Consider the following 15891-nt stretch of genomic DNA (forward strand, 5'->3'; position numbering starts at 1 on the left):
AGTTTGCTCTACACCACTTCTCTTTTATGAAACACCTATACTAGTACCTGTTTTCGCTCACTGAAAGAAAATTGGAGAGGATTTTCTCTTACGGAAAAGGCAAAAAGCAAAACTAGCATTCAGCGTTTGCTTTGCAGTGAGCCCTTGTAGAGACAGCCACACCCCCAGGTTGGAGAGTGGCCCCCAAGCTCCTTCCCCGGGAACCACACAGCATCTCAGCATCCAGCCGCCAGAGCTCGGGACTGTGTGAGCATCTGTGCTTTATCTCGATTTATTTTGCCCTCCCTTAGCAAGAGGTGCCCTAAAGTAATTGGTTCTTCGCGTTAGGCCGTTTTGGCTTACGACAAGTTTCCTAGGAGTACTCTACTTTCGGATAGTGGGGGAACCCTGTAATGCTTTGCCCTAAACTGGAACACTGCCCTGGGAACTGAATTGTGGAAGGTAAATGCCTGCCCCTGTGGTCTCCCTTGCAGGAGTTCCCACTGCCTGACCATGTCCAGCTCTGTGGTCCTTCAGAGAACAATGCAAAGCTTCCCTTCTCTGCCTTTGGCATTTTCTTTATTTGCTCTTAGTTCTTTCTTTTGGTTGAACAAGCATTTGGGGCCTGGTCTTGTGTTTGCCGTGAGCCAGGGACATATTGGCACTCAGAGAGTTTAGATAAGTCTTCCAGATAAATAATCAGCCCTCTGTTCACCATCAGGGCATGCAAGCAGCACAGTGTTCTTACAAGGATTAAATTAGCTCCAAACTTTAGGGAGTGAAGGAAGACATACACAGGAAATTACCAACCCAGAGCCCTAATTCCCTACCTGGTAAATTGCTGAAACAATCAATAGAACAGACAGTCTGGAAGCCCCCTTGGGAAGCAAAGGTGATAAATGCGTTGCATTCCCATAATGGAGGGGATGGGGTCTGCAAATGGAGGCCCCTCTCCAGGGGCCATTGGGGGGGCTGCCATGGTAACCTCACCAGTGCATGCCTTGTGTCTTGCAAGTAGGTCCAGACTGTATCGGGCTAATTGGTTGGAAGAAGCAAAGGGAAAGGTTCACTGAGGGGATATCAGAGGTTGTGCTACAGTGGGAAATCCATATGTGTTCAGGCCACATGAATTTTTCATTGATAACAACAGTGAGTAGGGAGAGTCCCCACCAGGCAAGAGAGTAGCAGACTTGATGCAAACATGAATCAGGTACATTCAAGGCCTTATTCATATATCCATCTTAATCATTATCCTCGATAGTGTCCCAAGGTGATGGTGTGCTTTTAGTAATATTAGACATGAAGGGCTGAGGTTTGTGTGATCGATTATACTGAACTTGGTTTATGCTAACTAATTAATCTATGCCGGCTGGCATGACACCTGGCAGTGGTCAGTCACACAAGGGTGACGGTGGGCAGAGGGCCAGGTCCTAAGGCCCATGCATTCATGTGGGTCAAACAGTTTGGAGAAAACGTTTTTCTTTGCTGAGACTCTCAGGTAGGACGCCCCGTAGAGACGGGTGGGCTGCAATCAATCATCTTCAGATCGTGTGTTGGATGCCTGAGTCTTTGAGGGCGACAGCTGAATGAGAGCTGGGGGTCCCTTTGGGCATGCTGTCCAGAGACAAAGCTGTGGAATAATGCCACCATCAGACATTCAAAGCTGGAAAACCTGGCTTCTACCCTCAGTACCGATGCATTGTATTTGAATGACCTTGAACAAGTAACTTGCATCTCTTTGACCAGAGTTCCCCCTCTGTTAAGTGGAGACAATTCGATCACTCTTAAAAATGAGATTTTGTGTTTGTACGTGAAAGGGCTTGGCATATCACAGTAGGCATTCAATAGATGCTTAGTCTGACTTTTAAAGAAGCACGTGCCAGCTCCTGGCTAAGGAGTCAGCTGCTTTGATTCTCAGGGACGTGTGTGACACTGAAGGACTGAGAAGAAGAGTCCCACCTCTGTCTTCTTGCACTGACTTGAGGAATCTCCCTGTTGAACGAGGCATCCTATTCTGTTCCTCGCCTTTCTAGTGACCAGGCAGAGAGGGCCCTGAAGGAGCGCATTGCTTCTACCCAATTCTGTTGGGCAGAACTCAGTCACATAGCAGCAACCTAGCTCTTGGGGACTGGGGAATGCAATCCCTGGCCAGACAGTCACTTCCCTGGGACGTCTTCCCTCCATGGAAGGGTGGAAGCACATTTCTTTGGTGATCAGTAAGCTGTCGTTGACACAAGTAGTAAATGCAGAAGGTCCTGGCACGTGGAGGAGAAGGGTTGTGGGATAATATTATAGGAATTAAGGGGAAAGGAGAAATGTTGGTTAACCAACCAGAAACATTTCTTGCTACAGTAAGAAAACAGGGCCGAGTGTCTCTAACACCTGGCCTCTTAGCCACTCTCATAAATAAGTGCTTTTAAAGTCAGTTCTCTGAGAGGAGTTAAAACCACTTGACAACAATTTGATTCCTCATTCACTGGAAGCAGCATCGCAGTTTGGGGCCTGTCTATTGGGTGCAGTGGGACATCCTGTAGAAAAATGAATTTTGACCCTGATAGGATTTGTAAGGTCGGCTTATGTGGAGTCCCATTTATTATGTTGAGAAATTGAGAGAAGGCATTTAAGAGTCTTGGCTCAAGGTTCCATGGCAGATTAATAGACTGTCATGGAATAGGACCCAGGAATTGAGCAATCCCCCCCACAGCCCTGGGGACCCACTTACTACATGGCTGTATCCACGCTACATTTCCACCCCCAACTTCTGCAGTCAAATGGAGTCTTTTTGTTACTGTGGCCATAGATGAAAATAAATGTCTTGTCTCCACACACACACACCCCTGCCCCCTCCATGGCCCAAGCTTCTTTTAAATGTTGGGTGCATTTACTGTAAAACTACTTTTGTGGAAAACAACTTGCCATTTAACTGTGCTGTGTGATTGGAAATTCTGAGCTATTTCCTCCGTTGAATGGCCTAGAAAATGAGCAGTTGCTAGAACCAGAACGAGCCGCAGCAGGCAAATGTGGGCTCCGGCCTGGGGCACCCCTTCTGCTTGTCCTCCAGGCGCCCGGCTCCTAACACTCTGCCTTCCTGGACGTAATGCTTGCCTTCATGCCCTCCCCATGAAGAGTGGAGTGAGCATGGAATGCCCCTTAATGATGGCAGGTGAGAGCAGTTTCACAGAATCAGTTTCCATTTTAAGAGCACCTAGAAGACGACAGGGAGTTTGTAAGTTTTATGGCACTGAATTAATAGGCATTTATGAAGCCAAGTTTCTAGAGTTCAGACTGTCAATTTCTTCCCTCTCTTGGCTTCGCTTCAATGATCGTAATGGAAAGAACAATCTTGAACTGGAACTCTGGAATGATGTACCTTGCCCGTGGGGAGTCCTTGTGGAAATACAGCCCCTTCGGCCATCCGAGCCTGGTACCATCTCAAGTCGAGGGTCTGGATTCCTAAGAAGAGTTTTCAAGGAATCAGGTCTTTCGTTTGAGCTATTACTTACATTTTCCACTCAGGGGGTAAAAGGACAGTAATGTTCGCATGTACGAAACTTATCTTCAGGCTCAGCTGTCCTAAGGTTTAGTACTTGAGGATAGAAAGTGCCACAATTCTCCTTTTACTGATAAGTGCTGCCCCAGGCAGAACACTGTAATAGTACAAAATGCACTCCCTTTATAGAAGATTCTTAAAGTAATTTGGTCCTGTTGGGCTCAGACTTGTGGTGAGAAGGGATAAAGTGACCTGCTTTGAAATTTTCAAGGTCGTTTGTGTGTCTTATAAACTCAGGGATTCTAAACGCGACTGTGCATGGCAATCATTTAAAGAATTTTTTAAAAAGTAAATGTGCATTCCTTTGGCTCCACCCCTGACATCCTCACTGTGATTTGTGGCGGAGTGGTTCTGGGGAATTCGTATCTGATTAAAACTGTGTCTCAAGCAGGTTCTGATGTAGTCATTTGGGGGTCGTGCTGTTATTTTGTTTGCGCCTCAGATCCAGCCGCTGCCCTTTCTCTTGGCTCCAGGATGCCGAGAACGGCTCTTGTTCTCTGGCTTCTTGGATTTGATCAATGGGGACCCTTGACAGGAAGCCAGAGGTCAGGAAGGCGGTGCAGTCAGAACATGCTTTCTCCTGCCTCCCTCTGTGGCATCTCCTCGGGCTGGCTGTGGCCTTATACTGAAGACATCGCTTCTCGCCAGGGGCATTGTCTTCCCACTCTCTTCTTCCACATTCCAATAACCACCCCCTCCCTCCCCTCTTTGGGCCCTGGGGTAGCAGCACTGGCTGGGGAGTAGCCCAAAGGGGCTGCACTATGTCCTATGGTGGCCCTGCCCCCTGCCCACCCTTTTATAAATAGGAAGCCTTTCTGGACTTATCTGAAACTTGAGTGGCATCTGTTTTCTGCTGGGACGCTGAACGGTACAGGAATCACTGGAATACTTGACTTTTTAGTCCGCCGTCCTGTTGGGAGAGAGATGCTGTTTCTCTGAAGGTGCTGGGAAGAGCCCAGACTGCTTCCTCTGCAGCGTGCCCTGAAGGCAGTGCCTTATTAACCAGAGTCCCAACAGGAGACATATCGCGTGCTGAAATAGAATTATTGAAGCAGAGTTTGTTTACAAAGAGACTCTTTAGAAAGCTGTGGGTCTGGGAACCACAGGTTAGTGCTGTAACCCAGAGCTGGTAGCAGCTGGTTCTGTACCACCCGAGAGTCAGAGGGAGGAGGCAAGGGAGGAGTTATTAAAGCCCAGAAGTGGAGGTAAGTCAGGCAGTGATGTTGGGTGAGGACACAGACAGGCCAAGGTGACCCCACAGGAAGAGAGCAAGGGAGTAAATACAGTTAAAAAAACCCAGATGGACAGAAGTGAAAGTGGGAAAAACAGATTTTACTCAGGAACTACTGCAATGGAGGAAAAGAGACCTCAGTGTTGAACTGGACTCGGGTCTGAAAACAGCATGAGCAGGTGGGGATTTATAGCAGAGCAGGGGTCCGTGCATGGAAAAAGACTAAGGGGAAGCATTAGGGGTTGGGGGATTTTGGTGAAATCGATTTCATAGGACACTTGCTGAAGCACGGCTTGGATGACCAGACACCACCTTCGGGGGGGGGGGGGGTGGCGTTGCGGAATTTGATCACATATGGAGGGTGATCAAATATCCAGGGTGGGGATTCTCATATACCGACTTAGTGGAATTCTTGCCCAAACTCGGCGATGCAAAGATGACCATGGAAGGCCAAAGGTCGAGGCCTAGTTGAGAAGAGGATTCAGAGGAGCCTGACTCAAGTTTGGCCAAGGAGAGTTTCTTTGTCAGTACCCTTATCTCCTTTTCCTCTCTCTTTCCCATCCCCATTGGCTGAACCCAACTGGAGGTCAGAGGGCAAGGGAGGCTGTTAATACAATCCATACACTCAGGTCTGCCTCCTGGGGCACAGAAGGGCGGAGAACGGACTCCTAAAAAGCCCCTTTCATTCCGTTTGAAACTTGTTCAAGAGCTACAGCTAAGTTAGTCGCTGAACCAGACCAAATGGGTCTTCTACCCACTCCCCCCAAAGTTGGAGCCTGTTTTGTGACTTGCGGAGCCCACCAGGTGCGGGGACCCTCCTCCATTCTCAGACCTGAGAAAAATGACAGGATGTCGGGAAATCTGACTGCTCGCAGGTAGGGGAAAGCATGAAGCCAGCCACCTCACGGTAGGGGTTCAGGACCGTTCCTTTACCTGTAGGCAAACTCATCTCAATAAACTATGTCTTTGCGTCGTGGAAAACTATCCATACATTTCTCATGCCCCTTCTCCCTCACGTTTGTTGTAGGTTCCCCCACAGCTCCACGGAGCCTTCTCGGTGCAGGGTCGTGGTTCATGGTGAGCCGTGAGCCCTTCAGTGCAGTGTTTCTCCCTGGGGTCCCATCAGTGGATTCCACTGTACAGGGAAAGATGGCACAAATGTGTGCTGCTGGCCCCCCGCCCTCGCTGTGAGGGCAGCACAATGCATTTCAGACGATCACACACACGCTTTTTGTTTGACAACAGGGCGAGGGGGCGCCAAGCAGGCCACTTGGCTTATTCTCCGCTTTGGGCGTCTGTGACGTGAAAGGGAGGCTGGATCATGGGACCTTGGATTTTGGGACCCATCTGTGTTCATTGGCAGCCATGTAATTTGGAACCAGATTGTTGAGGGGAGTCGTTCACATTCTTGCCACGACCGCACCTCCAGGTCTTAGTGTGGAAGTAATGGTTCTTTATCTTACTGACTTCCTCTGAGGTGGGAGCATCGCTTCTTTTGTTGCTGAGTAAAACTCCGAGTCTTCAGTTTCAGTCAGAGTATAGTAAAGTTCACTTAATTTCTGACTATACGTTAGATATAAAACTTTCCTCAGGTTCTTAATCCTTTTGAATAGCCAGTTTTACTCAGGAGGCCACGAAGACATGCAAAAGTAAAAGTTTTCTGACCAGCCTACAAAAATAACAATATCAGTTACTTCAGGCAAGAAGATTATTAGCACAGTTTTAATATTTTAATAGCCCATAGCCTTTAAATTTTAACAAAAGCTATTTTGGCTTTTTAATATTTTTTTTAAGCTTGGGAGCTCAGTGTGATCTTTCATTGTCCTGCGTCACTGCCGTGCATGCTAATTGAGGTGTTAGAGGGAATTCTGTTTACTCAGACGTTATGGCCATATTTTTTTTTTTTTTTTTTTTATTGGGGAATATTGGGGAACAGTGTGTTTCTCCAGGGCCCATCAGCTCCTAGTCAAGTTGTTGTCCTTTAGTCTAGTTGTGGAGGGCGCAGCTCAGTCCAGTTGCCATTTTCAATCTTTAGTTGCAGGGGGCGCAGCCCACCATCCCATGCGGGAATTGAACTGGCAACCTTGTTGAGAGCTCACGCTCTAACCAACTAAGCCATCCGGCAGCCCCTTGGCCATATATCTTTACAGATAAATGTTGCTATGTTCATCACAGCATTATTCACAGTGGCCAGTGGAAATAACTGAAGTGTCCTGTGATAGATGATTGGATAAAGATGTGGTACATACAATAGAATATTACTCAGCCAGTAATATTCTAAGGAAAGATGAAATACTGCCATTTGCGACAACATGGATGGATCTTGAGATTATCTTGCTAAGCAAAATAAGTCAGACAGAAAAAGTTGAGAACCATATGATTTCACTCATATATGGGATATAAAACTGAAAGCAACAAATGAACAAGACAAATAAGCAAACAAACAAAAACTCATAGACGCAGACAACAGTTTAGTGGTTACCAGAGGGTAAAGGAGGAGGGGGTGGTAGATGAGGGAGAAGGGGATCCAACATATGCTGACGGAAAGAGAACTGACTCTGGGTGGTGAGCACACAGTGCAATATAGAGATAATATATTACAGAATTGTACACTTGAAACCTATATAATTTTACTAACCAGTGTCACCCCAATAACTTTAATAAAAGAAAACAGAAGCCAGGGCCAATCCTCATTCTGACTCGGTAGCAGTGCCATTTGTCACCTCCTGTGACAATGAAATGAGCTGAAGGCAGAGTGTGAGGACTGGGAAGGCTGCACAAGATACCCTGGGGTGTGGGAAGGAAACATTTCAATTTCTGTTTATGTTATTTTCCCCCAAATGAGAAAGAAACTAAGTTCTCCTAAGACATATTCATGGACTGGCACTGGCACCTTCACGTGGCCTGAACAGTGTCACATTTCTTGTCCGGTAAGGGACCTGAGAGAAAGCTGGGAGCCCTCAGGGGTCATGGAGACACCTTTCCTTCTATGTGCAGTCCAACGATGGGTGGCAGTTGCACGCGCCAGGTGAAGCGGATTTATGGGTGATGCTATCTAGTCCTAACTAAAGTCATCACGAATTGGGCGCATGGCTTAGGAAGATATCTGCAAAGAGACTGGGGGCGGAACGTAATAATAAGGCAAGCACAAGTGGGCAAGGAGAGAAGGCAGCAGTGACAGCTCCACTTCCAGAACACTTTTTTGAATTTTTATCTCTTCATTATCACTTTTATCTCTTCATTAAAACTGACTAACTTTTTACAGCAGTTTAGGATTCACAACAAAATTAAGGGGAAGGTATGGCGCTTTCCCCACGCCCCTCCCCCCACAGGCACAGTCTCCCCACCAGCCAAAGCCCTACCAGATGGCGCACTTGTGACAACTGATGAACCTGCACAGACACGTCACAATCATCCAAAGTCCACAGTTTACCTTAGGTTCACTCTGGCTGTCGTACTTTCTATGGGTTTGGAAAAATGTGTAATGACATCTATTCACTTACAGTGTCATACAGAGTAGTTTCCCGGCCCTGAAAGCCCTCTGTGCTCCTGCTATGCACCCCTTCCCCACCCTTCGCACCTCTTGGCAACCACTGATCTTTTTTACTGTCCCCATAGTTGTGCCTCTTCCAGGATGTCATACAGTTGGAATCACATAGTGTGCAGCCTTTTTCAGCTTGGCATCTTTCACGTAGTCATACCGTGTTTTCCTGAAAATAAGACCAGACAATCACCTCTAATGCGTCTTTTGGAGCAAAAATTAATATAAGACCCAGTCTTATTTTACTATAATATACGACCCGGCCAATATAATATAATATAATATAATATAATATAATATAATATAATATAATAATATAATATAATATAATATAATATAATATAATATAATATAATATAATATATACCGGGTCTTACGTTATTTTTTACACCAAAAGACACATTAGAGCTGATTGTCCAGCTAGGTCTTATTTTCGGAGAAACACTATGCATTTAAGGTTCCTCCATGTCTTTTCATGGTTTGATAGCTCATTTCTTTTTAGTGCTGAATTATATACATTCAGCACTGAATAATATATAAACATATAATATATAATGTGTCTGGATTTACCATAATTTGTCCACTCACCTACTAAAGGACATATTGGTTGCTTCAGCTATCTCCTTTCCAGTGACATCACTAAGTAGTTGTGCAAATACAAATTTATACCCATCATCACTAACGATGACCCTCGTCTAACTGTGTAATGTCTTGGGATATGACTTAATAAGAGTACGAAGCCATCATGATCGAAAAACAGACAGTAAAAGTGTCTACAACCTTTTGCATTGATTTAAAATAATGTACTTTGTAATAGTCTTAAAAATTTTAATAAGTGTAATGGAAAGTGCTTAAAAGCTTCTTTTGAGGTTTCTTTCTCAGTAGTGAAAAAAAGAAAAGCTTCATACTGTGGGGAGAAGTGCTTGCTCTTTCCACTGCAATAAATACAGCTGAAATAAAATATGGAAAAATATAGCGACAAGGCTTTTAATATCATTTATACACTGACAAGTCCAAAATTTATATTTCCATTTCCAAGACCTCCCTTGTAACTCCAGACTCTTATAAGTAGCTGGTTTCTTGACACCTTCACTTGGATATCTACGGTCTTCTCCAGCTTAAGGTGTCCAGACTGAATTCTTGATCTCCACCCCTTGCCCCGTCCTCAGTCTTCACCCCTGTAAGTGATTACTACATTTTCCAAGTGCTTAGATTAAAAACCTTGTAGTACCCTATCTTCTTTCTCTCTTACTGTATAACCAAAGCTATCAGCAAATCTCATTGGTTCTATCTCCAAATCTATGTAGACCCGTGTGATTGCTCATCCTCTTAGCACTACTGGTTTAGTCCACCTCTTGCCTGGACAATTGAACTTGCTCCTGCATTCCTGTCTTGCCACACTGCAGTCTGTTCTCCATGGTATGGCCAGAGAAATCTTTCCAGCCCTGTCAGATCATGCCACGCTCTGCGGCACACATCCAGTGGCTTCCATCTTGGTCAGAAAAGAGTCCTCTGCCTCTGGTGCTACCACATCCCCACTGTCACACTGGCTTCCTTGCAGTTAGGCCGGCCCTAGCGAGCTCCTGCCTCAGGACCTTTGCTCCTGCTGTCCCTCTGCTGGCATCCCTCTGCTCTTCTTCCAGATACTTGCGGCTTCACACCCTAAACAGCTTCAACCCTTCGCTCAAACATCACCACCTCAGATTAATTTTCCTTGTCACCCGAAATGGCTTACCTGGTGCACTTTTCTTTAGCAGGCTTACCCCTGACATATATTTGATTTTTGAAAATGTCTTTATCACCTGTCTTTCCTCACGGGAACACAGCTCCGTGAAATCTTGGTTTTGTTCATTACTTCCTCAGCACCCAGAACAGCGAGTGGCTCTTACCAAGTGCTCAATGAATCCTTTCTGAATGATGGAATGAAATAAGGATGCAGCCCTTAGCCAGCAAATACTGCTGATGGATGCAGAGAAAGCTTTACAGAAACAAGTATCAAAATAAATCAAGTAGTGTTTGCTGTGCAGCTGAGTGAGGTACAGATGTAGCTTCCCCTTCAAAATAATAAAATATCCAAAGTGCTGTTCTTTTGTAAACCAATTATAGAGAAACATGCCAGCAAAGATGTGATCTCAACCGTAAATAACTTTACTAGAAACACTGTTCTTATGGAACAATTGTTTAAAAATAACAGTTGACAGAGCGGCTGCTTTGACTGGAATCTAAAGAGGATGCCGGGGTGAGGTTACAGGGGCAGTGCCACGCATGAAATTTACTCACGTGGAGAAAGTCAGAGTCAAACCATTGCCACACAGCAGGTGAAGCCAGAAGGACAGTGAGCTAGAGGAGACCATGGACGTAGTTAATCTGATTTTACCAAGTGGGAGAGCTATGCAAAATGCCAGGAACTTTGCAGTACAGTGTCCCAGGACAGAGAATGACCACGCGTCTCTTGTGCCACAGGGAGTTCTGCAGTAATCTCTTTTTACAAGAGGACAAATGTTCCAAATGTGCTGACCTTGTCTCGCAGTGGCAAGTGGCTGTTAACAGTGCTGTCTTGAAGCCATTAAAAAAAGCAACAAAAAAAAACCCACTTATTTTTGCCTTCATGGAAAAGTGGATGTTTTAACAATAAGCGAGAGAGTTGAGAGTTATTTGAAAAAACTTATTCAATGAAGAAAACGATTTGCACATGGGTGCAAATCTTAGTAAAAACCTTGGCATTACTTGGGGATAGGACTGAATATTGAGTATTGCTCTTCAGAAATTGCAGTCATTAGTGTATTTTTCCATTTGGATCTACAGATCTTTGCGTGACTCTCTTCAGCAAGGACAGTCATTATATCCAAAAATCTAAGTGGACTGAACTTGGAACTTGACTTTTGACTATCTGTGTAAAAACTAAGATTTTAAGAAAGAGGGGACCACACTTAATTACACTGCGCTCATTAAAATATTACTATTGATAATTTTTTGTGTGTGTGAAAGCCGAAGATTTTTTGTATTGTTAATGAATAGATAAAATAACATTATTATAAAACAGTTATTTAGTCTTTGTTTATACTATAAAAATTTCAAATTTTGGGGATGTTTTGTAATACACATGCTATAATAATACATTAGAAAAAAACATCAAATTTATAAATTAAGAAATAGACCTATAGGGGTTTGTACTCAAAACATTATATTGGTAGGATTTACTGTGAAAAGTCCGCTGCCTGTAGATTACCGAAGTTCATACGTAGTTCTCCAATATAATGTTGGCAATAATCCGGGTCAACTTTATGAGAGAGTCTGAAGCATATTTAGTGCCCAGGTTCTATCTGGGGAGCTCGGGGCATTTTGAGTTGATAGGAACTCTGGTCTCTAAACGGCAGTGGCAATGCAGATTCAGAGGCTTCAGAACTCTATTAGATATATTGCAGGGCTCTTGACCCCTATTTCACAACAAACCATGCAGTAGGGACTGTTCAGTCCATGCAAAGAGCCCCCGACTCTGAGAGGCGAATTGCTGTGTGTGAGGTTCCACAGATGGATGGATGATTCAAACCTGGACCTCCAACTCCAAGTCCAGGAGCACCCCCACCCCCACCCCAGGCAATACTAAAGATGCGGAACTGGAACTCGCATCGTCACTCAGTGACCTGAGGCAATTTACTTACCTTCTTGGTACCTCGGTTCCCTCATCTGTAAAATGGGGCTAGAAGTCATAGCACCTATCTTACCAGATTGTTGGGAAGACTAAGTGATGCTTAAGAGGCTCCTAATGGTGCCCGACATACAGCAAACGCTCAGCAAATATTGGCTGTTAGTATCATGACAGCGCCAGTTTCCCCAAATTCTCCTGATCAGGTTACGGTCCTTTTGAGAGCAAGCGATGGCATCTGATCACTTCTCCTCTCCTTTCTTTTTCTCCGTTTCCTTCCTGGTCTCCACGACCAAGCATCGTGCCCTGCTTAGAGATGACGCACACGTGTGTATTCATATGGATTTCAGTTCACCTGAACTTATCAAGTAATACATATTTATTGATCACCATTATGGGCGAAGCCCGCCCACCACTGTTTGGAAGTTTTTTCATCTCCTGTGTTGTCTAGTTTAACCCTCACCCAAAAGTGTAAGAACAGCCAGACCCATTCTATTACCAAAGGAACTGAGGTTTTGCAAAAGTAAGTGTCAGAGGTCACCCAGCTAGCTGGGGTGGAGACGGGGTTCCCACGTAGGTGGTCTGACTTAGAGTTCGTGCCTTTTCAACGTCCAGTGCAGACTGAAAGTTTCCTCTGCCACAACCATCTGAGGAGGTTGTCCTTCTGAGAGAAAAGCAAGTCCAGTCTCAGACCCACTTTTCAGAGACCTGAACACAGTAAAACTCACTGAGGAAAGTGAGCAAACAGAACTCTGGGTAGTTCTTGAAGAAATATTTTAATCCACTTATTTGGCGCTATTCAGAGATTGCTATTTGGTAAGCATTCCATTATCATTAAGGAGAAACTAATGGACAATTAAGCAAAGGGATTACACACTTAACTAATTTGATGACTTTTAAATTTTGCTTCGATTGAAATGTACAGAATCACATAAATCATGATTAGAGTCATGCTAATAAACAAAGCCTTCACTTTTGCCTGTTGGTTGAGACCGTTGGAGTGGGAGTGGGGTCACTCAGCGACCCCACTCCTGCCTGCCTGCGACAACAGGCCAATATGGTCTCAGAGTGGGGCCAGAGAACACGCAGTCGCCTCTTTTGATTTTTTCCAAAATAAAAGAGAATTTCTTAGAGACTGAAAGTCTTTTCTATTGTATATCTTTTAAAAATAAAACTTGAGAGAGGCAGCACTGGTTAATGACATTATATAAATTTCACATGTGTAACGTTATAATTCGATATCTGTGTGCTCTATTGTGTCTCATCACCTGAAGTCCAGTTTTTATCTGTCTCCAAATATTTGATCCCCTTGACCCAATTCGCCCTCCCCCAACCCTCTTAGCCTCTGGTAACCACCATTCTGTTGTCTGTATCTACTAGTTTGCTTTCATTTGGTTTGTTAGTTTGGTGTTTTTATATTCCACACGTCAGTGAAATCATAGTCTTTATAGAGCCTCACTCTTGGATCGAGTAAACAAATGAACTGATTTTAGGAAAATGTCAGAACTTTGGTGGGATTTCTAGTGGCTCCTGGATTGAGGAGGGAAATTTGTAAGGATGTTTCTAGAGGCCCCCAAGTTTCGATGTTGCATTTGGGGACCCATCTTGCACCTGGTCTCCTTTCTGACTTCACCAAGAAGCGTTTGCCACCCTGGTTATCTCAGGAATCTGAAAGTGCCAACTGCCCTACTTTCTGCACCATCCCCCTCTGTTGGTTCCTTCAACATCCCCACAAATATGGGTGATTCTTCTATCGTAACAACCATTCACCTCAACAGTGGCCCTGGTAGCTGCCCTTCTATTTACTTTCTTCCCACTCAGACTCTTCCAGCAGTTGATCTTATTTGTTGCCGGATGGACTCATTAGCAGTCTCTCTTACTCTTTCTGGCTGCTGCCTTCTGCTTCCTCAGGAGGTGACCCCTGGCCTGTCCCGAGGCAGCTTGGCTCAAGGCCTGGCTGTCCTTGGGTTGGTCCTCTGGTTGCAGCATAGAGCTACCCTCTGCCCTAAGCAGCAAAAATAACAAATGTTCCCAAACACGTCATAGAATTTGCAGATGACAAACATCGTGATAATTTACTACGTTCACACAACTTCCCATCCTTTCACCAGTGAGAAGGAGAGAAAGGTCAGAACATACCCGCCATGCCCACGTCTACTCCTGGACCGAGCTGCAGTTCCTGTGACTCCCTGGGGCAGGGCAGGAGGCCCCGTGTTGAATGTTTCCTTGTGATTCATCACCAGACAGTTGCAGGTGAGGAGAGCCTGGGGCGTCTCGGATGCATGCTTGCCCTTTCCTTCATCTCTGCTCTACCTGTCTGTTTCGATGAGAAACCCACCAGGCGTGTCCACCTCCGAGCTCTGTGTAGTGCCCACCAATTGTGGATGCTCACGAAACATGGATGATTGGTGATGGCATTACTCTGAATAATAGCAGGCATTTGGGGCGCACTCTCAAGGAAGCTTCTCAGTACCGAGTTATGGATGCATGTGTCCTGTAGAGGAGGAAGGGACCCAGCTAGAGGGAAGATGCCAGTTCCAGGATGGCCCAGCTCAAAACACTCCTCCCTTAAAAACAAAAAGCAGATGAATCACACACAGGCACGCAGACAAGCCCTCCCACCAGCTGCAGCATCGAGCCTTTTTAATAGGGCACCAGTGTGTGTCCGCTGCTTGAGACTGCAAGGCAAAGGGAGCAAGGCAATTTTGTATGAGGGCGCCAAAGCAATGATTATTTACTGAGAGCTTGCTAAGTCATCTCGAATTAGATTTAATTTCTTCATTTTGGAGACGAGGAAACAGCTTCTGAGAGGTGGGGTGACTTGCCCAAGTCACATCGCGTTAAGGACTGAATGCATGTGTTGGAGCCCTCGTCCCCAATGTGACGGCGTTTGGAGGTTTGGTTTTGGGAGACAAGCCTTCATGTTTCGATGAAGGCTTACGGATAGGATCAGTGTCCTTAGAAAAGGGGAACAGAGACCCGAACTCACTCTCTCTCTCCACCATGCAAGGACACAGTGAGAAGGTGGTCATCTGCAAGCCAGGAAGTGGGTCTCATCAGGAACCAAGTCTTCTGGCCCCTTGACCTTGGACGTCCAGCCTCCAGAGTGGTGAGAAATAACTGTCTTGTGGAAGCCCTCCAGTCTGTGGTAGTTTTTCATAGCACTCAGTTTGTGGTCCTTTGTTTGGGCAGCTCCAGTACAGCCACCTCCTTCGCTGTTGAGTCTTCCTAGCTCAGCCTCACAGGTGGATGGGCAGGTGTTTCCATGAGATCTGTGTATGAGGGAAAATTGAATTGTGTTTTCAGACAGTACGAGAGTTCACTGCTTAAAGAAACCCGCGGAGAAACAGGAAATGCCAAGTGTTGACAAGGATGAGGAAAAATTGGAACCAAAAAATAAAATTGTGTGTCGCTGGTGGGAACGTTAAACGACAGTGCACTGGCTGTGGAAAACAGTATGGAGGGTCCTCAAAAAATTAAAAATAAAACTACATACGATCCAGCAATCCCTCTTCTGGGTATTTACCCCAAAGAACTCAAAGCAGGTTCTGAAAGAGCTATTTGCATAGCCATGTTCATGGCAGTATCATTCACAGTAGCCAACAGGTGGAAACACCCCAAAATGTTCATCAGTGGATGAACGGATAAATAAAATGTGGTCTATAAATACAAGGGAACGTTATACAGCTTTAAAAAAGGACACTGTGTCCCATGCCCCAACATGGAATATCTGGTGGATATGATCGAAGCCATTAAGCCAGTCACAAAAGGACAAATACTGTATGATTCTACTCATGAGTCTCTAAAGTAGTGAGAATCATAGAAATCGAAAGTTTAAAGGTGGTTGCCAAGGGCTGGGGGAGGTGGGCAGGGGAGTTAAGTGTTTAATGGACATAGAGTTTCAGTTTTGCCAGATGAAAAGGCTCTGGAAATCTGTCGCACAG

The sequence above is a fragment of the Rhinolophus sinicus genome, chromosome 16 (assembly GCF_057876585.1).
Source record: "Rhinolophus sinicus isolate RSI-liver-muscle chromosome 16, RSI-T2T, whole genome shotgun sequence".
Classification (NCBI taxonomy): Eukaryota; Metazoa; Chordata; class Mammalia; order Chiroptera; family Rhinolophidae; genus Rhinolophus; species Rhinolophus sinicus.